This window comes from Pieris napi, chromosome 22 (genome assembly GCF_905475465.1).
Source record: "Pieris napi chromosome 22, ilPieNapi1.2, whole genome shotgun sequence".
Lineage (NCBI taxonomy): Eukaryota > Metazoa > Arthropoda > Insecta > Lepidoptera > Pieridae > Pieris > Pieris napi.
This window is the reverse complement of record NC_062255.1, coordinates 5,438,074-5,465,269: the sequence shown is the minus strand read 5'-3', so window position 1 is coordinate 5,465,269 and position 27,196 is coordinate 5,438,074. Positions and strand designations below refer to the sequence as shown.

At 37.1% G+C, this 27,196-nt stretch overlaps 1 protein-coding gene, 1 long non-coding RNA gene and 1 pseudogene across 2 annotated transcripts in view; 1 reads left to right on the top strand and 2 right to left on the bottom strand.

Moving 5' to 3' along the window:
• The window catches only part of LOC125060927 (inhibitor of growth protein 3), a 10,583-nt gene extending 10,445 nt beyond the window's left edge, over positions 1-138 (top strand). The window contains exon 12 of the mRNA XM_047666042.1: positions 1-138. The gene's annotated coding sequence lies outside the window, so the exon portion shown is untranslated.
• Positions 139-4,265: 4,127 nt separating this feature from the next.
• Positions 4,266-22,601, bottom strand: LOC125061043 (annotated as a pseudogene).
• Positions 22,602-22,868: 267 nt separating this feature from the next.
• Positions 22,869-26,736, bottom strand: LOC125060944. The gene is made up of 4 exons (XR_007118946.1): positions 26,679-26,736; positions 25,042-25,230; positions 23,299-23,428; positions 22,869-22,985 (listed from the first exon to the last, which is right to left on the bottom strand). It is a non-coding gene; the product is annotated as an uncharacterized LOC125060944 (long non-coding RNA).
• Between the last annotated feature and the right edge of the window lie 460 nt (positions 26,737-27,196).

The window sequence follows — 27,196 nt, the reverse complement described above, 5'->3', positions numbered from 1 at the left end:
ATTTGTCTCTAATACTCATTTTTTAATTATTTTCAGCTAACTTGCTAGTATTTGCGAAATGTAGAATAGGGCAAAATATATTTTGTCTGCCACCATTGTATGGCAATTTGATGTAAATGAATAAAAATTAAAAAAGTCTGTTATTACTTTTTTTATTTCCTAAGTGAGGCAATGTGAGATTACATTCGAATATGGCATAATATATTTTGTTTGCCAACATAATGGTAGTTAAAATACGGTATAAATGAATAAAAACTGCATAAACAATTTTTGGTTTTATTTTTTATAAATAGTCGAATAAATGCACAGCCAGGGTTTGTTGATAATTGACAACATTTTCAAAGTCGCTCTGCGTGAGGCTATTTAAAAAAAAAAAAAAAAAAACATTTTCAAAGTAGGTACCAACTTGTGTAAATATTCAACAGTTTTTTTGAATTATATGACCATACTTTAGTATGGAATAACAGAAAAATTTAATAAAACGTTATATTATGGTATCCGGTTTTATAATATGGTGTACAAACCAGGTTCTTGCAATGTTCTGTGGCGACATTTGCAAAATAATTTACTGTCAATTGACCTTATCCTATTGAATTTTATTCAGCGAAAGCTAATGTTATTCAATTTATAGGGTAAAAAAGTACCGTACCCTCATAGCTCGGCAACACACCAGAATGTAACACGTCCATGAGCGGCGATTAGCACTTTATTCAAAGTGCTCGCCGAATTTTCGAATGTTGTTGATGATCTTTCCGTTACACAAAACCTCTAACATTATTTATATAGGTCGGTTATCGAAAGCTGGCGCGTTCACAGTACTCACACTAATGCAATTTCACTATACAGTATGTTTAAAAATATTACTTTTTTGCCAAGTTATATATTTTAGTCTACTCTGGTTTTAGTAAGATTGGGTGGGTTGTAAATAAATAAAAATGTGTAAAATATATATAAATATTATGTGCATACGAGGGTGGATCCAAAAGTTCTAAGCCCGACCAAGAACGTATAAGAGTAGTTTGTGTAAATATTTTTTCATTTTTCGAAAAAGCTCCATCTAGCTCAACACACTTCACTTTTACTTCACTAACTATTCTTTCAATACTCCTCTTAGAAACCCCAGTCGCATCTGATGTCAAATTAAATATAAAATTTTTCATTAAACTGTTTTTATTAAGATGCTTAAAATAATTAAAAACATGGTGCACCATTTCACGAGATTGCCCTTGTAATGTTTAAAAAAAGATCAACATGTATAAAATAATAATAATAAAAAACAGTAAAGATCAACATAAACAGTAGCAAAAGAAAAACAATAACTGTCTCTTTTATACTCATAAAGGCCGATTTACATTATCTTAGTGTTTAGGAGAGTGCTTTAGTACAACTTGAAAGGCAAGTTCTTTAGCGTAGCGTTTAATAAAGCAAGTAGCGTTTACATGTTTCAACTAAAGTACTATCCTAAAGCACTCTCCTAAACACTAAGATAATGTAAATCGGCCTTAAGCTTGACCGAGCGCGAGAGAGACGGACAGTCTTTTCGTGATGTATTTGTGATTGTATTTCAGTTTGACATCACGTCTCGCGCTTATTCACAGACACTACACAAGCACAAAGTGTAAATGTGTTGAAGCCGCCAGCTTTAGATAACATACCTATACCTACTATATAGGTTACCAAAAAGTTCTAAAATAGAAATTCAAAAAGAGTTTTCATTAGCAATGTTTCTAACTGGCCAGTTCTAATCATTTTCAGTGTTACCCACGTAGATGTGAATTCGAGGAGAGGAGAGAAGTGAGGACGTCCCGTCGTCGCCATGAAACCATCAGTTATTTTAAAAATAAAATTAAATCTCGGAGAAGTTCTATCGAATATGGAGACACAACCATTAAGGAAAAATACTTACATTTCAACAATATTTTATTGACACTCTGAAAACTCATATCTTCATGGTACCTATTCCTATGGGTGAAATACAGAAAACTATTGTCTTAAAGTAAGTATCATCAATCTTATAGAACAGGTCTCATATCTTTTAAAAGACAAAAAAATAGGCAGAAGGCTCACCTGATCCTATGTGATACCACCCGCCCAGGTACACCCGCCCAGGTCTTAATGCCAGAGGGCACGCGAGTGCGTTGCCAGCCTTTTAAAGCATGGTACGCTCTTTTCGTGAAGGAAATAAGGCAAATTGGTTCAGAAATACTTCAGAGGACAGCTAGTTAAACAACTTCTTAAACAACGTTCAGTAGTGGAACGACGGACGTCAAGATGATAGGGTGGAGTTTCGTATACTGCTTCGACGTCTGATAATGGAACTCAGCTGCAAGAATAATTACGAACAACTCCTCTAAACACTCTCCGTGGCGATAGGAGAGCCGCTCGCAAAGGGATTGGTCGTCAGCGATTCGAACAGCTCTTCGTTGAATACGGTACGGTCAAGTGGAAGGAGCTGGTATCTTTACGATTTGTTAAATTATTTGTGTATTTTCAGATTATTTTGGGCTGTAATAGAATAGCCAAAGTCTGGAAAAAATGCGATGAAAATCCCGTTATAGTAACACTTGCGGACGATTTCATTTAAACGTGGGAGGGTGTATGATGTGTATGTGTGTAGTGAAACAATATTTTCATATAGTTATATTTTATTTGTCTTTGCTTTCATATTTTCATAAGATTTAGTTAATCAAATCATCCTGTTGTTGTATATTTTTTTAAAGTTTTGGTTACTATTTTTATGGTTTAAAAAATGAATAAAAAAATATGCAATACATTTTTATATTAGTGAAAAAGCTTAAGCTAATCGGTTAGTGTTGAGATCAGCATTTATTTTCAAATCCTTTTTCTTCCGTAAGAGGTAGTACAGCCTGCAACAAGGATTCAAATAAGAAGGTAAATTAAAAGACAAACAAAAATCGTACTTCAAGCAGAATTGTCAATTGTCTCAACACTTATACAAGTTGGTAGAACACGAATTTCTTCTTTATATAAAAACTAGATGGATACTTTTTTATGGCAATGCAGTTTGCAGTAATGGTGAACGATTTATCAGAAGTAATAAGACATGCTAGATGCCTTCTTTTTGCAGACGATCTAAAACTGCTCCTGTCAATCCAAGAGGTGGACGACTGTGAACGATTGCAAGGAGATATAGATAGAGTATGTGAGTGGAGCAATAAAAATAAGCTCCAATTAAATATCAACAAATGTGCCATGGTGACATTTAGTCGTGCCAAAATGCCTCGTCATCATGAGTACAATGTGTCGGGGGTGATACTCAAGCGGGAAACGTCAGTAAGAGACTTAGGAGTGCGAGTGGATGCCCATCATGTCCTGGACATTTGTAAGAAAGCATACGCAAGAATGGGATTTGTGCTTTGAAGGGCAACAACGTTCACTAATATTAAAGCAATCTCAAGCTTGTACAACGCTCTAGTAAGAAGCATGTTAGAGTGTAACTCGTCTGTTTGTGCTTCGCAAAAAGCTAAATACTGCCGTATGTTGGAGCGCATTCAGAACAAATTTAGACGATACCTATATAGCAGACTGTATGGCGTCTATCCCTGCTATCCTTTAATGTACCCAACATTATGTGTCTTAGGGATGGTGGGTACAATAAATTGGAAACCAGACGGGACTTACAGTTGGCCTACTACGTACTGAAAGTCTTGAGGGGTGTAGTGTGCAACCCAAGTGTACTCCAAGAACTGGGTTTCTTACTACCTATGGGATATGTGCGACGGCGAAGGCCTAGGTTATTTCCGATACCAAGGGCAATAACCGGTCTGTTGCACAGATCCCCGTTGTCAAAGACGTTGCGCCTACTGAATGCTGTCTCCGACATTATCGACATATTTATATGTTCGCAGAGTGAATTCACAGTAGCGATATTGTGTATATTATGTGTTTAATATTATTTATGTACCTAATTACTTTATTATATTTTATTTAATGTTTCTCGACATTATCGTATTGGCATAGTCTGTAAGGATAATGTATGTATTTCTGTAATAAATATATATCCCATTCTATAGCAATAGTAAAAATTATTGAAATCGGTTTATGAGTTTTTGAGTTTATTAGTTACAACTACAAATCTCTATACTCTTTATAATATTAATAAAAAAATTACTTTTGAAATATGTATAGTCTAAGACAAATAATTTACAGAATACAATTCGGTCAATGAAAAATTCAAAGCATATTGCAATCACAGCCTTATTGATAACTATCATCATAATAAGACAATAACATTGATTAATGATTTACCTTAGAGTCAAGAAGTAGATGATTTCAACCACACTCAATATTGAGAAGCCCATGAAGAGCCCCAATAAACCGCCGCAATTAGCGAGAAAATCATATGGTCCAAACAACTCCGACCTGCGTGTTGCTATGAACTGAGCTTCTTTGAAAAACACGACCACTCGGGATACTAACCCGCTACAAGAAAATTTAAATTTAAAAATTTCTCTCACCTGTCTTACTATCTTTTATTTTTACATTATAAATATAAATAACAAGCTATAAACATCACCAAGATTTTTTTATTATTAACTAATAATGCATCTGTTTTCTTGATGTTTTTCATTTCATAGACAAGTAGGTGATCCGCCTTCAGTCAGAAACATCTCGATTTTTGGATTTGAGTCTTGACATTTTTCTCACGATGTTCACTGTACAAGCACTAACATAGACAAAAAGACCAATCGTGCACAGCGGCGGGGATCGAACCTGCGACCTCAGGGATGAGGGGGAAAGAACTGATTTATATTATAAATTAATCATTATTTTATGATTTTATTTATTTATAGCCGCACCTATAGAAAAAATCTAGCACAACCTCTTCCACAGACTAGTGAAAAATTAATTTACTCTGTGATGATGATCCCTCCGATGAGTTGGCTTCCAATGCCTTTACTCAGTAACATCCAACGGCGATCACTATTTTAATAGGAACAGGTACCATACGATCCCATTTGCGATTGATAGACGAGAGATAATAATATAAAACTCAATATTAAGTCAGGATAGCTGTTAAAATTAGACGCTGATCTGTCAATAAACGATGTTTTTTTATGTGCGATAAAATATAAGGTACTTACTCTTTCACATATACCCATGGCAATGGTGCCGCTCTAACGACAGATTTCAAATCATAATCAGCCAGCAGATATCTCAGCTTCATAGTCTATGGAAGTGCACGCAGGCAGACATTTACAACGTAACGCAACTTCGCGGGCTTCGCCAATTATCGTATCGTTCTCGTCATCTGCCGCCATTGCTGATTTCATTTCGATTGTCGCCAGTTCCACTGAAGATATTTGTCAAGTATTAATTAAATATTTTTACATATTTTAACCGATTTTTACAATTAGAAATTTACATACAGCAATATGAATAAATTAATTAATGAATTCAGAGGTAAAATTACTTAACAAACGTTGATCGTAGTTTTTACTGAACATGCATTCTGTAATTAATTTTCCAATTATATAATAGAATTGTCACTTTAAATTAATGGTAACCAAAATAAATGGAAACAGGTCTGTCTTACAATCTCGTTTTGAAACCTTTTAGTAGTAGCTTCGGCGTGTGACTCTCATCACGTATCGTAGGCTCGATCCCCAGCTGTGCACCAATGGACTTTCTTTCAATGTGCGCATTTTATATTCGCTCGAATGGTGAAGAAAATCATATTCAGAAAACCGGCTTGCCTTAGACCCAAAAAGTTGACCAAATTTTTTTAAATAATCTCTTGAATAGATATAAACGACATTTTAGTTCTGAAACTGGGGTCTTAAGTTTCTGGTTAATCAAAAATCATTATTTTGTTGAATTCGAACTTATTTGTTGTTTCAAACGATTTTATGTATCAAACTTTATAACTTGCCTGAGAGCCTTGTGCCACACAGATAAATAAAAGCAATATACCTGAATAAAAAGAAACAAAAATTACTCACTCTTAGACTCTTTAATACACGCTATTTTTCCAGCGCTACACGTGGACATATTTGGACCATCTAAAAATATTAAAAATACATTACATTTGTATGTAAGATCCAAGAAAAAGATATTAAGCCTTTACGTTTCCTGATGATACTGATCCGTTAAGCCGAAGTGATAAATAATTGCTATATTTAATTGAAACAGAAGGCCCAACCCTTAAAAACGCTTCTTGGACTTGGACTTTCACTTCATTGACAATACTCATATTAAAATAGTTGCCCTAGGTTTGGAAGGTCCATCCCATGGGGGCGGCCATATAGTCTAGTGATGACTAAGCTGCGCCCCTGGCTTCCGCCGCTCACTACCACTCTATAACCAGTGTTCCTAGATTCGGTAGTTTCCACGCTATTCCCGGCTAACAGTTCGCAACCAACATCTCGCGACGACCTCCATTATGATGAGGCAGTCCAAGAAGTGACGCCTGAGGAACTCTCTGTGGCTGTACTAAAGCTTCAGAGCAAAAAGACAGCCCCCGGACCAGATGGTGTTCACGGAAAGGTCCGGGTCCATGTCCTTATCAACGGGCTGGAAGAGAGGTTTCGGGAGTTGCTAACCCATATTTTACAGAACGGCCACTTCCCGAGTAGCTGGAAGACCGGAAAACTTGTATTATTAAAGAAAGAGGGTAAACCACCACCAACCAACCAGAGTCCCCATCGGCCTATAGGCCGATTGTTTTATTAAATGAAGCAGGCAAGCTATTTGAGCGGGTGCTAGCAGCCCGCATCGTAAAACACTTTGTGTGGTGTTCCACAAGGGTAACAGACCCTTGGAACATCGGATACTAGGCCCACTCCTATGGAACATCGGATACAACTGCGTCCTTCGTGGCTCACATCTACAAGGTGTCAGCCTTATACATATATTTAGCCGACGACACACTTATCACTGCAAAAGGTCGTATATACAGAGAAGCTTGCATCCTCACAACGGCGGGTGTGGTGCAGGTTGTGGCGCAAATAAGGCACATTGGCCTCCAAGTTGACCTCGAGAAATCTGGGGCGGTCTGTTTCCACGGTCCAAGACGACGGTACACAATTGGTCGTATGTGGTGTGGCCATAAGAGTTAGCCCCACTTTAAAGTATCTCGGGCTTTTCCTCGATTCTCGGTGGACTTTTAAGGATAACTTCTCAGCACTTGCCCCGAAGCTGGCTACCACGGCTATGCACTCTGCCGGTTAATGCCAAATTTTGGTGGGCCGAGTGCGGGGTGTCGCCGGTTATTTGCAGGTGTGTTCCGGGTGAAGATCCTCCACGGATGCTCCATTTGAGCCGATTGTCTATTCGCTCAAAACAGGGTGATTCTGAACAGTTGCAACGGGTGATGGCCATAAGGGTGGCAAGGGCGTACCGCACCGTCTCTTGCGAGGCAGCGTGTGTTATTGCAGGAACTGCCCCCTGGCACCTCGAAGCGGCTGCCGTAGCCAGGATCTATTGGCATAGGGCAGATAGTAGAAGTAGGGGTTTCTACCCTCTTCCTGAGCACATAAACAGTTGGAGACCCAAGTGACCGTCCTTCAGAAATGGATGGATGAGTTACAAGTTCACAAGGCAGGAGTCTGGACAATTACATATATAGGTCCACAGAATTGGGCAACTCAGAAGTTGGGCTCACACAGCAGACGCTTATGACGGAGGCACGGATTAAGGGAAACTGTTACGGCGCCCCCCATCCATAGTGAACAGATGGGGCTGTTGGGTTTTAGTGGGTAGGTGTCCATTGCACCATACGGACTGACTCCCACACTCCCTGCGTCAGTGGTCGGGGGTCAGTAAATTGATTTTCCAACAATAAAAAAAAAAGGTTTGGAAGCTCCATGGATGATCACATAAAGGTCCTGTCCCTGCCCTCGATATAGCTACTCTAGTCGGAGAGCCATCGGAGTATGAGTTATGGATAGAAAGTCTCAATAGAGATTACCTCTCAAGGCCTACGTCCTGAAACGGTTATCTCTAATGATAGTATAATAATATTGCTTATACTCATATATTGTAATGGTAATATAATTACATTATATTGAATTACCTATTAAAACTTGAAAGAGAAGGAAAACATAATGAGGCATTCAGGCACAGAAGGCTGATCACTTGCCTATTCTTTTTTATAGAACAGGGGTAAACGGGCAGGAAGCTCATCTGATGTTAAGTGATACCGCCGCCCATGGACATTCCTAATGCCATGGGGCTCGCGAGTGCGTTGAAGGCCTTTTAAGATTTAGTACGCTCTTTTATAATGGCCCTAAAGTCAAATTGGTTTGCGGCAAAAACTGTCTTAAACGCTCACTTGTTGAACGACGGACTGCGAGGATCACCTCGCAGTCCGTCATTTTCACCAGTATCAACTGGTGAAATTTCGTATTCTGCCTCGACATCAACAATAAACCTAGACGACGATAAAACCGACATGTAACCTTTGTGTAAGACTAAGAAGATAACTTACGCGGCATCCCAAAGTGAACGCACCCACATCGTGCATAGGTGAAGTTTGTCAGACACTCCATCTCACAATTTGATTGCGTATAAATTTTAAAATAATTCAGATACCGTTCATTTTGCAAATAGCATTGGCGCCTAGAAAACAAATTGGTATCATTAATCTATACATTTCGTGTCACGATGTTTCTGCTTTTCACTCCTCCTTAGCAGAAACGTTATGATAACTATATCGTTGTATACCCAGGTGTATACAAAAATGCGAATTTTCGATCAATAAGCTAGTAACAATATCAATTTCTCTGTAGCGACTTCATGAATATGTGTTCTCATCATCAAACTATTAGAGCTTTCATCTTCATAATGGAGCGCTCTTGACCACGCGGTCTTCTCTCTACCGTATTTCTTTGAATTTTGTTAACAATCGTTGAAAAAATGTTTAAAAACATTGATTTTATTTAATGAGTACATTGTTACTTTTTACCATACAAGAGTCAAGGAAAGAAAGTAAAAAAAAAAGGGATTGAAGTCCTGACACTCTTGTTCCTGGAGAGTGTCAGGATAGCGCCCCTACTCTGTAACTTTCAATTGACAGCGATACCGATTCTGATGTTTTTATTCGACATAGTTTTGAATACCGTCTTTACCTTTTGTGTGGCATGAGAGTAATGCTAGTTACTTGTTAGAAAACCTTACCTCTCAGGGTCATAGGACCCCAAGCCTTCGGAAGTAGTCATCATCTTAGGTTTGACTGCAACAATTACTTCTTTAGATAGCGGTGCTATAAAGTATTGTTTGGAGACGCGTGGTAGCTCAGCTGGATTGTGTAAAAGAATCTAGATGACCAGATATTAACCATTAGATCACAATCGAGACTTGGCGCTAAGTGTGACTCCGTTATGTCAATGGCGGAAGTCACAATTTGCGTCTCGACTTTGATTCTTACCTTAACAATCAAAGAAAAAATATTATATATGTCATCCCCGTAAATCATAATTACACAACAATAAATTGTAATATGGCTTTACATAATTCCAAAGGATCATCTCGATGACTTTCAGTTCAGTAATTTGTGGACTACCATACAAACATTTAATGTTGTACACATGCTTAAAGCCATCATACTTACCTCAAGTATTATGCAATACCAACAAGATCATATCCTAGAGCTCAAATGGTTATGAACCTCCATTTTTGAAGACATAAAATAATAATTAATGGAAACATTTGAATTTCATTGAAATAGTCTTAATTTAAATTTTTACTCACCTATGGACGCACTCACGTTTGCATACATTTTATTATATTATTCTAATTGTCAATTTCACGAAATTTGTGTAACTTTACATTAATTTTTACTTATCTATGGCCGCATAGCGATCAGCATAAATTTTATTACTATATAATTATGTAAAAAGTTAAATGGCTTGAACATTACAAAATAATTATGTAAAACTCCACCGCAGTTGAAAATACCTTAAATCCTTGTACGGGTCCGCTACAAAGATAGTTCAAGTCAATAGCTTTAGTCATTAAACCGAATGTTAGACCAGCTTTGGTGCCGTAGGCCTGGAATGTGATACAATTAACCATTAAGTAGTGAAGTATTAAACAGTAAATATACTTTTTTTATTGTTCCATTTTAGGGTTGCCTGGAAGAAATCGTAAAAATGAATAAGGTAACGAAGTGTAAATAAATAATAAATAAATATACTATATATTTAGGGTCTGTTTCACAATGTACGGATAAGTTCTAGATAAGTTCCAAATTAGCTATTTATTACTTATTGGTAGGATAAACACAATTGTTGCGTTTCACGACTGACAGATAGCGTTATTCGTCACATAAAGTCCACCATAAGTTATGAGTCCGATGAAGTGTCAAATAATATGTATGTGTTGCATAGCTATTTGGTACTTATCCATACATTGTGAAACAGACCCTTAGAGTTTTATACTTCATTTCGTTATAATTTTTTGCGAAATCAATTAATGAAAAAAAATTAAATTAGGCGAAGTGTGGTCGTCTCTTATAAAAGGCTGTAAATCTGAACCCTGAAGTTGTGTATTCAAATCTACTTATTTAAGCTATAGACCAGTGCAGATAGCCTTTAAAATAAATAAAAAGTGAAAAAAATTACAGTAGGATGAAACCCATTAGAAAAGCAGGGGACTATGATCAAAATGAAAGGAAAAATAAATTACGGTCGATCTGAGGTCGGGAAGGGGTAGGGGGGGAGTTTTAAGGGTAAAAAACGGTCTATCTCGATTTCCGGCAAAACTACAAGTCCTATCCAAGAAAGTTAAATTGCAAAGTTGGAGGTAATAAAAAGATCTAAAACTTTTGTATTCACACATTTTTCACATAAGCTCAAATATTTATGTGAAAAATTCAAAAAACCAAGTTTTTGGTTTTTTCTTTTTATCTTTAACAAAAATTATTTTTTTTTAACGAAATTTGGTGAAAACTTACCTTTCTATGTCCCAAATATACTGTAATTTATTTGATTAAAAATATTTATTTGTTCACCTTATTTTGAATTAATATCGAAAAAACACCCTAATTTTCAATCGAAAATTCTGACGTCAAAATTTCAGCTTTTTTCAAAAAGTTGGTGTGCTTTCAGTTCGTTGAAATCTCTACTTTCTTATGGTAAAAAAATATATATATATATTACCATAGTAAATCTTCTCAGAAAACGCAAAAAATCGTATGCAGTAACGCCCAGACCTGTCATCCCCTTCCCTACTTCTCTATGAATCTTCTTTAAATTATAATCAGATGCCTATTTATTACTATTTTAAGATAATTTATATATACCTGAGTGACTTAAAAAAAAAATTAGCCTTTAGATGGGCTAAAATTTTCGTATTTCATAGAGAAGTAAGGAAGGGGATGACAGGTCTGGGCGTTACTGTATACGATTTTTTGCGTTTTCTGAGAAGATTTACTATGGTAATATATATATCTTTTTTTACCATAGGAAAGTAGAGATTTCAACGAACTGAAAGCACACCAACTTTTTGAAAAAAGCTGAAATTTTGACGTCAGAATTTTCGATTGAAAATTAGGGTGTTTTTTCGATATTAATTCAAAATAAGGTGAACAAATAAATATTTTTAATCAAATAAATTACAGTGTATTTGGGACATAGAAAGGTAAGTTTTCACCAAATTTCGTTAAAAAAAAATAATTTTTGTTAAAGTTAAAAATAAAAAACCAAAAACTTGGTTTTTTGAAATTTTCACATAAATTTTGAGGTTATGTGAAAAATGTGTGAATACAAAAGTTTTAGATCTTTTTATTACCTCCAACTTTGCCATTTAACTTTCTTGGATAGGACTTGTAGTTTTGCCGGAAATCGAGATAAACCGTTTTTTACCCTTAAAACTCCCCCCCTACCCCTTCCCGACCTCAGATCGACCGTAATTTATTTTTCCTTTCATTTTGATCATATTCCCCTGCTTTTCTAATGGGTTTCATCCTATTGTAATTTTTTTAGGTTTCAAAAATTATCGGCACTGGTCTACTAATCGCCTATTTGTCTTTAAAAGAACATTATTAAAAAATTACACTTCGAGTAGTATTTTTATATTATCTTGATTGAAAATTAAATTATTATGCCCGCATTCCACTGCGAGCGGAACGGACCCATTACGGACTCCGCTATACTCGTAACGATGATTTTCATACATGTGCTTCCACCAAAGCGGAGACGAGCGCAGCGGAGAGAGCGAGTCTTATACGCGATCTCTTATAACCAATAGAAAAGTAGAAAATGGCCGTTTCACAATTTGACGGTTTCACTTCGATAGATTACAATCTACCGAATAATAATACGTTAAATTATAAGCAGTACGCTTAGTTCACAATCTTTCGACAGTTTATAATCTCGCGAGATAGATTACAATCTAACGGTTTTTACAATTTTACGTTAACATATACATTAAGTGTTTGGAGAACTTTTATATAAATTTAAACATACAGTTCCCCTCCAAGGATATGAATCCAATGGTGAGTTCGGCGGGTAGCCTCCTTCCAAGGTCCAGGATATATTTTTGTGGTCTAAGGCCATATAATTATAATCCTTGTGTAGGCTGTACAGAAAAGTTTTTATTTAAATATATAATAAATAAAGTAGTTAAAAATATAAATTATGTTATGTGACGGACTAGAGCAGTGTTTCCCAACCTTTTTGTGACATGCCTCCCTCTCCCTTTCTGTACACAGATATATGTACTTGCATAATTTTAAGTATTAAAAATGAAATTTCTCACTTTAAGAAACTCAAAACTCTCTTAACGAAACACAGTAAGTATATTTAAAATACAAACAAAACAAAAACGTCGAGTTCCTTTTAGAATTGCCCTCTAATAACAATCAAATTGCCCACCTGGGGGGCGTGGACTCCACTTTGGAAAACAGCGGACTAGAGCCTAGCAATAGGAAATGGGCACATTGCAGTCACATCTTGAGAGACTTCTCAACCAATATGAAAAATAATATTTCGCTAGGTATCTAACCTAGGCCAGGTTATCATGTGCGTCAAATGCTATACTCCGTAATATGGACTCTTCCGAAAAGGAAATGCGTCCAGCATTGCGATTCTGTAACTCACTTTTCGAACTCACACAGCGGTTTTCACAGCGGCTGTCGCGCTCAAATCAGTCGTAAAGCAGTCATTTTATGATTTGTCATTCTGATATGGAGGGAGCTTGTAGTTTATTGTTTATCAGAATGCCAAATCGACTTCACGACTGATTTGAGCGCGACCGCTGCTGTTAGAGTTCGAATGTGAGTTACAGAATCGCAAGGTAGTACTTATGCCACAGCGACCAAATGTTGTTGTGTGTATGTAGAATTTTTTGTTAACTTTTAACTAAATTATATGTTATAATAATAAATAAGTAGATATCAAGAACAACACATTTCTCTCTAAACACGAGTATAACGTATAATGTAATTAATTCGTATTAAATATCCAAATAATTATAATAGTTTTACATACTTCTCGAGTCTAAAAAGTTCGTTCGCTCCAAGGCTATTAAAAGTGTAGCAAAATCCTTCTTCAGTTATCACTTTGTAAAACATATTAGCGCAATTGCTTCGTGCATCCTTCCACTTGCAGCCGACCAATATTTCATAAATGTCGTGGGATACCTGAATACATGGTACAAATATTAAGAAACAGATCGCAGCTATAAAAGAAGCAGTATGCGTTGGCTTATTCTTAAAGCTCCTAAGGGGCAATGATCAGTATGATTCAAGAAGAATAAATAATACTAATGTGTGTGTAAATATCAAAACTTATATTGATTCAGAACACTAATTTACAATAGAAAAATACGAAACAATAATTAATCAAAATCAAAATAACATTTCCTAACGTACACTTATGAACTTTAGTAAAAAATGCTTCTAAATTTACATTTACTGCCCTTTTGATCAAGGGCAATCACGAGAAGTATGAGCAAATGGCAATAAGCTCTCCGTCATTCTTTAAAATCGCCAAGTTATTATTTCAATATTTTTATAAGTACTTATAGCCCGGTCAATTTAGACAATTGAAATAAAGAAAATTCCGACAAAGCTAAATCTTCGTAGAGACCTTAGGTTTACCACAAGGAATAAAGTGTCAAAAGTCCCCATCAGTCCCATGTGAGCTTAGGGACTTATTCGGGGCCCAAGGTAAAAATTTTAGGTTTTTTGGATTTTTCTCGAAAACGGTAAGTTTTATCGAAAAAAGAACCTTAAAGCAAGTTGTAGATCTTAAAATTCTCTATAAAAATGGTCCCAATGATTTTTTCTCTAAGACCCACTATTTCCCAGATATTGCGCTTGTAAGAATCACGTTCTACATAATATGCACACATTTTCACACCACCTGTGAGGTAGTGTACTCGGCGCGTTTTTTGAAGTTGTACTTCTTTATATGAAAAATTGATGAGAGTGAAATTTTACGATGCGCGCGCACCTGTGACACAAAATTGGGAGTGTGATATAGAGTGCGCGAGCGAGATGGGTATAAGACAATCTACAAGTAAAAAGAAATAGATTATGCGTGACGCTAACTTCACGCATATTCTATTTCTTAGCAACAAGAATTTTGAATGACCATCTGACAATCTGACAATGACATTTACCTTTTAAACAAATAAAGGAGTTTTAATTATTGTTGCAAATTAAAAGATTATATACCTAGTTATTTTCATTATACAAGTGCGAATTTTATATGTGCGTCTGAATTATAATCAGAAGTAATTTAAATTGAATATTTAAATCAATACTAATTAATATTATTCTACGACCCTATATATCAATAATTGAGAACAAAGATTTAAGCATTCGACTAATAAGGAGAAAATGAAGGCTTGGAGCGATATAACAGAGAAGTAAACATTTTAATAAGTCCCTGCATCTCATAAATGACCACATTATTTAATAAGGACAAGAGACAAAAAACAATTGATGAATCAGTGGAAGTGCACTAAATTGAATACAAAAAAAGAGTTGTCATCTTATCGCCGTGAAACATCAAAAACTGGAGGTGGAACAAAGCCACCATCACAATGGACATGGCAGAGATGATACCGCAACGGTTTGAAGTAGATTTCAATGAATTTGATTGTGATGGTGTCGAGGTAGGAATGTTAATTATAAATATGATGTATGGTGATGTTCAAGGTTAAACCTCTCAAGCATAGGCACATACTTTATTCCCCTACAGGGTAGTTAGAGATATTGTAATACCTCAAAACATCCATGTTGCACTTGTAGTACCAAAACTCTGTCCAGCCAGAAGTGAGCCTATTCCCACTTATAATGGACAGTGGGTATAATACACCTTAACACCTGAGTGCGAACCACTCACCATGATACTTAAATTAATAGATGTTATTTATATATTTCAGGATATTACAAATAAAATCATTTTGGAAACAATTGATATCCCAAAAGCAAATAAAGCCAACAATGACAAGGTAATAAATCAGTTTTGACATAACTTGAATACTAGAAAAGCCAGACAAAGGTGTGCACAACAGTGACAACATAACTTAACAATTTCATTATTTGGTAGGATTAAAGAAAGGTTAAAGAAAATCATGTCGAACTGAACAACAAGAATCCCCTAACAACTCCAAAGAAACCTACAAGGAAGACACCGGTATTTAAATTATCTCTATCTCTAAATAGAATAAAAGAAAGTTGCTATCCAGGTCTGTAGCATGTGCTACAAATTATATTATTAACACATTTATATAATTATATTAATATAAATGTGTTAAAAAATTTATAATATGAATTATAAAAAAAAATAAGTTTTGCATGGGCAGAGCTTAGATTAATATTCTCTTATTTGTTGCAGAAAGCAAGTAGTAGTTTGAGTTTTGGAGAAGCCTCGTAGATGCACAACCAAGTAATGATTAATTTAAAATTACAAACTGAAATTCTGATGAAGACATTAGAGTCACTTAAAAACAAATAGTATAATAAAATAAAAATGTTTAATAGTTTACATCAATAAATATGGCTCTCACTGCTGCTCCACGCAGCGTATTTTGAGATGAGGGTACTGTTGGTAGTGAGGGCAGGGTCTCTTCATCATCATCAAAGATAGGTTCCTCTTTTAAATCAATTGCTATATTGTGCAATACTGCCAAAGCTACAACATACATCTTAGTGTTTGGAAGAGATGTTCTAAATATATAATAATATATATAATAAATAACTTAATAGAATTTATGTTACACTTAATGTAAGAGAATAATAATAAATATTTATTTATTTAATTTTTCAAATGTAAACTGAACTTTAATGACTCCTTTTACAGTCTTTGATTATTTAATTGTAATTAATTATTTGCATGCAATCAAAAACTATTTTAATAATGCCAAAGAAGTATAACTTCTTACGCGCGTACAAAAGTACACGCACCCTTTTTTTTTAATGTGGTATCCCCGGTAGGCCTATTCCACGAACCTTTCTGACGTTATTTTCAGGAACAATAATTATTTAATAGTATGAAGATTATTGATATGGGTTACTGAGTTTAACTGTCGTTCTAACTTTTTTTTATTACTTTAATCTGACTCATACTCTTCATATTCAACTTCAACAATCATGTTTTCTTCGATTTCTTCTTGTTCTTCTTCTTCTCCTTCCTGTTGATAAGCAATTAGAAATTGTTCAAATGAAGATGAATCAGTTGTCTCTTCATCAAAATCACATGAATCTTCCTCTCTTGTATTTAATTGAACATTTGAGCAAGAGACCTTGGCAATTGGTACACGCTGGAGAACACTGCAACCCTACTTTTTTACAGCCACATTTGGCACTACAACCTTTCTTGCAATTGCAAAAAATGGTGTTAAGAAGTTTTTCTGGAGCAGAGGGCAGTAAAGTTAGAATCGGTTCCAAAGTATTATTTATCAATTTCCAACCCCAGTCTTCAGGGTTCAGTTCATTGCCTTGCCATGTCTGAACTTGATAGTATACTCGAAACAAATGTTGACTAGCAGATGCCGATGTTGGAGGAAGACAAGATAGCTGTACTTGCTTTTTGTTTCGTATTTTTTTACAAATGTTAAATATCTGTACGTATCTATGCAATTAATTTTTTTTTGAGCTCCATAAACCGCAAGAAGAAACCGAATTCCTTTAGTAATTAGTATTTGAGGTGAAGAATTAATTTCTGTAAATACTTTTGCGCAGTCAATCAAATCATTTTTTCAAATAATTTTAATACTGAATTTTTACCCCTTCTTAACATTGCTGACGTAGTATCGCATCCGGTCATCGCATGTAAAAATTAAATAAAGTTTTGGCATTTTGGATAAGCTGATAAACTTTTAGAAGAATATATTTCTGTCCGTTGCTGCGCCTTCCCAGGTTATACTAATAATGTATACATAAAAGAGACACGAGTAGGCATTTTTGCTTGCTTGAGTACCTAAATATGTATATACGTGGCATATGTGTGCATACTATGTAGAACATGATTCTTACAAGCGCAATATCTGGGAAATAGTGAGTCTTAGAGAAAAAAATCATAGGAACCATTTTTATAGAGAATTTTAAGTTCTACAACTTTGCTCTGAGGTACTTTTACGATAAAACTTACCGTTTTCAAGAAAAATCCAAAAAACCTAAAATTTTGACGTTGGGCCCCGAATAATATTTTTCCTAGTGGGAGTGCCATGCTGTTGCCTTCGGGCTTCAGCCAAATGGGCAGGCACGACCGGGGCAGTACCACTGTCTCTTAGAAAACCGGCGTGAAGTGATGCAATAGGTTCGCCCTATTGTACTCGCGTTTCGTGCGGTGAGAGAGACTCCCGGAGCCCATCCCCCCCCCCCCCATATGAAATATGAAGGCGCAGAAAAAAGAGAATCTACCCCAGGGGGGTACCACACGCGCTCGCGGTGGAGAATCCCCCTCTGGGCGTCCAACACCGGGACACTCAGCACCCGGTGGTGGACGCACAGGCTGCCCTTCGTATTCTGGGGGGGGCAACTCTGCGCTCAAAAACAAAAACAGTTATCGTTCTCGGGGCAAACGGAGCAATTCAACAAAGGCACCCCCGTCCACGCTCGCCGTGGACTTCACAAATGTTAGGGGGCTCAATTCCAACATCAACGCAGTCCACTACCATTTAGAGACTGCGAAGCCGGCCTTGCTCTTTCTTACCGAGACTCAGATATCCCCCCCGGCTGATACTTCCTACCTCTCCTACCCGGGGTACAAATTGGAACATTCATTTGTGCCGCGGGCGGGAGTTTGCGTGTACGTCAGAGAGGATATCTGTTCTCGTCGCCTCGGGACGCTTGAAGGAAGGGACCTATCTAACCTCTGGCTGCGCGTAGACTGCGATGACCATCCGCGATTCTACGCATGCCTGTATAGGTCCCATAGCGGAAATACCGAAACTGACCGACTCATTGAGCACATCCAAATGGCTACAGATTCCCTGCTCGAAAGGGTTCCTACCGCTGAAATCGTGATACTTGGCGATTTTAACGCCCACCATGCCGATTGGCTCGGCTCTGAAACCACCGATCACGCGGGAAGATCCTTTCACGACTTTGCTTTAGCCTACGACCTGACACAAATGGTCCCTGCGATTACGCGAATACCAGATGTGGATGGTCATAAACCCTCTTTGTTGGACCTTCTGCTGACTTCACATCCGGAGAACTATCAAGTCTCTGTTGACCCGCCTTTGGGTTCATCAGATCATTGTGTGGTCCGGAGTACTGTGCCTTCTACGCGCCCTTCACGGCCCCGCTTTATGGGTTGTCGCCGTATTTGGCACTATAAGTCAGCAGATTGGGATGGGATGCGGTCTTTCTTTGCGTCCTTCCCTTGGGGGCCTATGTGCTTTTCGCCGGAAGCTCCAGATTCCGTCGCCACCTCTGTCGCCGAAGTGGTTCTGCAGGGCATGGAACTCTTTATTCCATTTTCTGCGGTGCCGATCGGTGGCAAGTCTCAGCCCTGGTTTAAACGTTCTTGCAAGGCGGCCTCGCGTCGAAAGCGAGAATGCTTTAAGGCATGGGCGGAAGCGGCGAAATCTCGTGATGCCAATACCAGCGAACTTAAAACAGCATATAACTCTGCCTCCAGGTCCTTCAAACGGGAAATCACTAAGGCAAAGTCAGAGCACATTGCCGGATTTGGCGAGAGATTGGCCCAACTCCCTTCAGGGACACGAGCCTTCTGGTCTCTCGCCAAAGCTGTCCAAGGGAATTTCTGTCAGCCCGCCATTCCGCCACTGCACAGGGAGGATGACTCTCTAGCCCATACTGCGAAGGAGAAGGCCGACCTTTTGGGTTGTCTCTTCGCGTCCAACTCGACTTTGGATGACCGAGGGAGATCACCACCGACCATTTCGCGGTGTGATTCTTCGATGCCGGAAATCACATTCCAGCAACGTGCTGTCCGCAAAGCACTTTCTTCCTTGGACATTCATAAGTCGAGCGGGCCGGATGGTATCCCCCCAATTGTGCTGCGTACTTGTGCTCCTGAGTTGGCTCCGGTCTTAACGCGCCTTTTCCGGTACCTTTACTCGCTCGGCACTGTCCCGAAGTGCTGGAAGACCGCTTCGATACATCCGATCCCAAAAAAAGGCGATCGCTCTGATCCGTCCAACTATCGCCCAATAGCTATAACCTCCTTGTTCTCCAAAATAATGGAAACCATTATTAATAGCCAGCTCTTGAGGTATCTAGAGGGCCACCAGTTGATTAGCGATTCTCAGTACGGCTTTCGTCGTGGTCGCTCAGCTGGTGACCTCCTTGTATACCTTACCCATAGGTGGGCAGAGGCAATTGAGTCCAAGGGGGAGGCGCTGGCGGTAAGTTTGGACATAGCGAAAGCCTTCGATCGGGTGTGGCATAGAGCACTGCTCTCGAAGCTTCCAGCCTATGGGCTTCCCGAGAAATTATGCGATTGGATCTCCAGCTTTCTGGCCGATCGGAGCATCAAGGTCGTCATCGACGGAGCATGTTCCGACCTTAAACCCGTAAACGCTGGGGTCCCACAAGGCTGTGTTCTATCCCCGACCCTATTTCTTCTGCATATCAATGATATGTTGCAACTTAGCAACATTCATTGCTATGCGGATGACAGCACTGGGGATACTCTTTACACTGGCCGGGCAGGTATTTCTCGGGCAGTTGTTGATGAGTACCGGAACAAACTTGTGTCTGAAGTCGAAACTCTACTACGTGGAGTCTCAGACTGGGGCAGACAAAACCTAGTCCAATTTAACCCCAAGAAGACACAAGTTTGCGCGTTTTCCGCTAAAAAAATACCCTTTGTCGCTACTCCTCTTTTCGAAAACACTCTTCTTAAAGCCACAGCCAGCATTGGAATACTTGGCGTTGACATATCGAACGACGTTCAGTTTCGCGGTCACTTGGAGGGAAAGGCTAAATTAGCCTCCAAAAAGCTTGGTGTGCTCAGCAAGGCGAGGCAGTACTTCACTCCGGGCCACCGCATGCAACTATATAAAGCGCAAATTCGGCCCCACATGGAGTACTGCTCTCACCTCTGGGCGGGGGCTCCCCAGTACCAGCTCCTTCCACTTGACCGTATACAACGCAGAGCGGTTCGAATCGTCGACGACCAATCCCTCTCCGATCGGCTTGATCCTTTGGCGTTGCGTAGGGATGTGGGGTCACTCTGTATCTTCTACCGCATTTACCATGGAGAGTGTTCAGAGGAGTTGTTCGGATTAATACCTGCAGCTGAGTTTCATCATCGGACGTCGAGGCAGAATACGAAATTCCACCCGTATCACCTCGACGTCCGCCGTTCCACAACTGAGCGTTTTTCAAGGCAGTTTTTGCCGCGCACCACCACTATGTGGAACCAGCTGCCCACTGAAGTATTTCCGAACCAATTCGACTTAGGGTCCTTCAAGAAAAGAGCGTACCAATTCTTAAAAGGCCGGCAACGCACTCGCGAGCCCTCTGGCATTGAGAGTGTCCATGGGCGGCGGTATCACTTTACATCAGGTGAGCCTCCTGCCCGTTTGCCCCCCGTTCTATAAAAAAAAAAAAAAAAAAAAAAATAAGTCCCTAAGCTCACATGGGACTGATGGGGACTTTTGACACTTTATTCCTTGTGGTAAACCTAAGGTCTCTACGAAGATTTGGCTTTGTCGGAATTTTCTTTATTTGATCACTATTTTTATGTCTAAAATGACCGGGCTATTAATGCAGGAGGCGGTAAAAGCGGTAGGTGAGGGATATTAATTCTAAGGATTTTTTTACTAATTATATCCAAACTCTCTCTAAACAGCATCGGCTTAAATATAGATCAAAGATAAGAATTTGTCAATTTAGGGATTCCATGGTAACAATTAATACTTTATTTATCTGAAATATATTTTGAAGTGAAAACTTCTTTAGCGGCGTTGTACACTTTTTTGGAATGGGTAAAAATGTTAAACTCGCGTCAGGACAAAGTCGTAAGACGGATGTTTTTTTAAAGGATTATGAACCTTCGTTCTATATATTTACGGTTTTAATTCATTTGTCTCTTTCCTCAGATACATTGATGCATGTGGAATTGGACCTTAAATCATTACATCAAGGTTTAATTTTGCGAAACGTGTAAACTCAAACTCAAACTCAAAAAAAATATCTTTATTCATGTAGGTAAACAAGTACACTTATGAATTGTCAAGTTCAATTAATATTAAATTTACTTTTACTACCAGTTCGCAAGTCAAGGGCGTAGAGCGGGTAAGAAGAACTGGCAAGAAATTTTCCGCCACTCTTTTTAATCGCCAAGTATTGTCATACAAATTGTTTGAACTGGAGCAAATCAATCCCAAGGATTAGGATCATTTAAGTATCCCTCAAATTTATTAAAACCTTTATTGATTAATTTTCGTTTTCGTTAAAGCTTTATTATTAACGATTTGGTCAGACTGCCGCGAATAACTCGCGTCAGGACACGTGACCGAATCGAATATTCGTAAGACGGACGGAGAGTAGACAGCTGGCGCGGCGTTTTTAATGTAATATATAAATTGTCATGTTTGTGTACGATAGCGCAATAAATAAAAATACCACATTGTTTATGGTTGTACCTTTATACTGATAATTAAAGCAATTCGTGCCAAATTATTCCCTAACCATTCTAAAATATCAAAAATGCATAACGTTAATATTCAAGTTTTCACTTCTGCCGGCATTCCCGAAGTCGTTTTTTTAATATTTTTTTAATATTGTAAGTTATAACTTACCCTTCTTAAGTTGTCAATTGTTTCCTTGGCTGTTGAGGTCTCTCTCCCATAGGGTAGAAGAGGGTTACAGATCATGCTGACATCTTCAAACGTGTTACGCCTGACGGAAATCTAATGTTATTATTCTAAGTTAATCCACAGAGCCGTGCTTGTGCAATAAAATTGTTGAGTACTGCTGTGACCGTAGTCTATATCTGCCTATCGAACTAATTAAAAAAAATACTAAACCGAATTTGATGAAACTTGTGTTTCCAATACAATTACTGCGATAACGTTACACCCTAAAATGTTCAAACAAAGATATTCCGACTGCTATTTATATACAACTGTGGTTAGACTGGTTGAGGATCCTCTATTCAGGTCGGAAGAAGAACATCACCTTCCTTCCACAATTCTCCATACCGCATACGCTCTTAGAAGCTTAAATAGATCATAAATATTAATTACCTAATTCCAACAGTAGTAACATTCGGTACAAACTCATAACCTCCTTTTTTCAAATCGGTTAATGAGCATATCCTAATTTCGTTCGTCTAGCATCTGATTCATTAAATGAAGATCGTGAAAACGATAACATAATGTCATATAACTATGTTATAACGTTACGAGTGGCCATAAGTCAACGAAAGTTGCATTGTCAAAGAGTTTATCTGTCTATATTTTACTTACTCCTCTTCTGTAAAATTAGCAAATGTATAATTATTGAGGAAGAGACGTCGGTATTCTGTAAGGTTGAATTTAGTCTGTTTAACTTTTGTCTGAGAGCATATGGTCATAGCGGGGTACGGTATCTGGAAAAGGAATTTTATATAAAAAAGTTTGTTATGATAGGAATAATACATTTCTACGTTGATAATTAATTTATTAATTTAATTGTCTTTGGTAAGACCTTCTTTGCAAACCCGTGATACTCTTACTTCTTAACAAGCGAACCTATTGTTACGAAGACGAATTTCTCTTAGATTTAATTGAAAATAAACCCTTGATGAAATCTACGGCGTTTTCTATCCAACCCGATAATTAGCAATCATTCTACAATACAATTTGTAAAGAAAGCTATCATAAGAATCTTGACAAAATAGAAAGAAACTACGAAAACAATACCTGCCACACAGGTGTAGGCCTTTCTGCAAAGCTTACGATGATAGGATTTTCAGGCCACTTATTGCACTGTTTCATTATGGTATAGCCACAGACCAGCACACATGATGTGAACATTAACACCCAGAATAATCTGAAATAATTATGACTGTAAGACAATTAGGTTTCAAGAATCTATTTATCTATACACTGACTCCCATTTTCCGAAGAGGAGACAGATACCATGAATCTCCACCACAGTCCTAACCCCTCGCTTTATCCACTTTCATGATATTGATCATGCATGCTCCTCGGTTGTGGGGACTGTTCACTTGCCTCGTCTCTAGTACGTCCTGGATTTAGTCCATGTACGAACCCGACCTGACCTCACCATCCACGATTGTCTTATATTAGGTCCTTATATATGAAATTGGCGTATTTCGTACTGGCCACTTTAATCACGATGTTCTCCTCTTTGGTAAGGAATTCCAAATTCAAATTTGTACAGCTATTTACTCATGTATTTGTGCTTCGATGACCGTCATTCATTTGTTTTTCTTCTGTTTTTTTTTTGTTTGCGTCACTCATTTTACAAAATGGAAAACTTATATATTAAAGTATCGCATTATTTACGAGTTCCGCCGTGGCCCTAGTGCTGCGGAAACGACTCGAAGGGTGAATGATGTGTATGGCGGTCATGTTGCAAAAGAAAACACAGTTCGTTTTTAGTTCCAACGTTTTCGTTCTGGAAATTTCGACGTGCAGAACAAGCCCCGTGGACGGCCTGAGACCCAAGTGTATAATGAAGTATTGAAGGCTATTGTGGAAGCGGATCCATCGCAAACCACGTCCGAGTTAGCTGCAGGCTGCGGTGTTAGTGATAAAACTGTTTTAATTCACATGAAGCAAATTGGGAAGATTAAAAAGCTTGAAAGATGGGTACCTCACGAATTGACTGAAGCAAACCGGCAAACGAGCGTCGACTGCTGCGTTACATTACTGAACCGGCACAATAATGAAAGTATTTTAAACCGAATCATTACCTGTGATGAAAAATGGATTCTTTACGATGATCGGAAGCGCTCAGCGCAATGGTTGGATCCTGGCCAGCCAGCCAAATCCTGCCCCAAGCGAAAATAAACCCCAAAAAAGTTACTTGTAAGCGTTTGGTGGACTAGTGCCGGTATTATTCATTGCAGTTTTCTCAAATCTGGCCAGACTATTACGGCTGATGTCTTTTGTCAGCAATTGCAAACCATGATGGTAAAGCTAGCGGCTAAACAACCTAGGCTGGTCAATCGCTCCACGCCACTGCTACTTCACGACAACGCTAGACCACACACTGCACAAAAGACGGCTACTAAATTAGAAGAGCTTCAATTGGAATGTCTAAGACATCCTCCATACTCCCTGGACCTTGCTCCAACAGATTACCATTTTTTTCGAAATTTGATTCTGATGGGGCAGTCCAAATCGCCTTCACAGATTTTATTGATTCCCGTCCGACTGGTATTTTTAGTAAAGGGATCAATGAACTACATATGAGATGGCAAAAGTGCAGAGAAAACAATGGTTCATACTTTGATTATTTTAATATATTATATTTAAAAATATTCTACTTTTTGTTCCCCCCATACAAAACGCCAATTTCATATGTAAGGACCTAATATATACTACGCGTAAGCCGCTTCTCATTCATTCTTCTTGTATGATAGAATTTATTCTTATTGAAATTATTAATCAAAACATAAATCTTAAATTCCTTACTTTTCAAGTAACGTCCGCTGCTTTTCGCCAATATACTTCAAACCATGAAGGTTAGAGTTCGTTGTATAGTCTGTAAAATACTCTTTAACCGAATCGAAGGAGTTTCTCTTCTCTGTGGTATTATTTGTATGGACATTTGTTACTGGACAGTCGGAAAGTGGATCGTCAATTTTCTCAAGACTATTTGGTCTAACAAAGAAAAGTTATATATCAACATTTATATAATGTATTACATGCATTTAATTAAAATTGTAAAGGCATTTAACCGACTTCAAAAAATGAGGTTAACAGGTATTTATGTTATATTGTGATGTTTCTGTAGTTCTTGAGATATGGGTAGGTACTTCATGTAAGTATGTATATGTAAAATATAGATACCTAGGTGTTGACAGATATGTAAAGTCAATATAAATTGTCGAATTACTTTTATTTGTGAATTGTCTTGGTAATCGTACCCTTGTACATTTATGTCTATGTAAGAAATGGTAAATTACTTTTCTATGTTTTTTACACGAATTCTTAATAGAATTAATCTTTATTACAATCCATTTACCATTACAATCGTGTATTTTTAATTATGCATTTGTATTAATCTAGTTATAAGCCGGCCTTGTTGGCGCGGAAAGATGGCTGGAGAAAGCAAAAAATTGAAAATTGTTTAATGGCTTTTATTTAAATACAAATACAACATTTTATTTTATTACTTACTGTTAATATCTCATATCGCATGCGTTTTAAGGTTTATGCAATAAAATCAAAGCTATATTATGATTATTAATTAAGTTTATTGGTAATAATTGCTGTAATGCTTTTTTAACAAAATACATAAAATAAAATTAGTTAAAGTTATTGCTGTCAAACGATTGGGTGGGATATGAGAAGCATACTACAAAAAGATGGCTTAATATCTAGTTAGATTAAATTATCAGTAATTTCTTTTTATGTATTTTGGTCGAAGAAGTACATTGTATTTTATTATATTTTGTTAAATGTCCAGATTGATGACAGAAACATTTTTTAAATGCTTCGTATAATTTCAATTTAACGGTACAGCTACGCTAACAAAATCGATCAACTTATTTTTGATTACGTAAAATTTACAATATAAAACCAATTAATTTAATTAATCCTCTGTTAGTTTTCATCAGTATAAATGAAATAAAAAATGAGACGAAAAAATATTAATATAATTTTATAATATTATACATTGATTTTAGATTTATATTATTTATTATTTATTACCGAGTCCATTTAGACATTGTAAGTAATTAACTCATTTATTAAAAATTAATTTTGCTAATATAAAATATCCGAAATATTTTGTCGTTGTAATTTATTTCAATACAGTAATATTAACTACTATTGTATTGAGTTCTAACCCCGGTCGTGAATTTTATCAATATGCTTAATTAAATTTGCCTGTCAGTGAGAAAAGCAGTTCGGTGACAGATAGATGATAGACAATCAATAATAAAAGTATAATTCAGTGTTACTTGTAATTTTATTTTTGTTGATTTGGTTTATGAACTTTTTGCACATGACCCTGTATTTTTTATGTTTTTTTTTCATCTAAATAAATACAAATAAATAATTTATGCAGAAGAGAAGCTTATTTATCAAATAGAACAATTTATTACCTGAAATGTTTCTTCATGACGACCTCCTAGATCAACACCGGAACCAAATTTAAAATACAACCTTTGTTAATTGCAAGTTATATAAACTAATTCATGTTTTCCCTCGGCATATGTGGCGTGTGTTAAGGCGTGGCAATTATGCTAATTAACATATTTTATGGTTTAGGGGAAGGTGGGTTCCCTTCTTACGGTTTTCAAATTTTATTTTTTTATTTTTCCATGAATCAATCACCTGATAGCTTAAATTTATAGTCTAACTATCTGAGATTCATATAAAATAATGAAAAATGATTTCATCTGATGGTCAACCATAATTATGATTTAAACTAAATCTGGAAAACGTACGAATCTGCCCCATCAACGGGGCCACCTTCGTACAGTGTTGGGGGTACATTGATACGCTGTGGGGTAGTTCCGTACTTGCGATTGAAACGACACATATAAATCAAATTCATTTATTAGCAATGAAATTAAACACAAAAATAAAGATTTAATTTCTATTAAACAAAAATAAAATA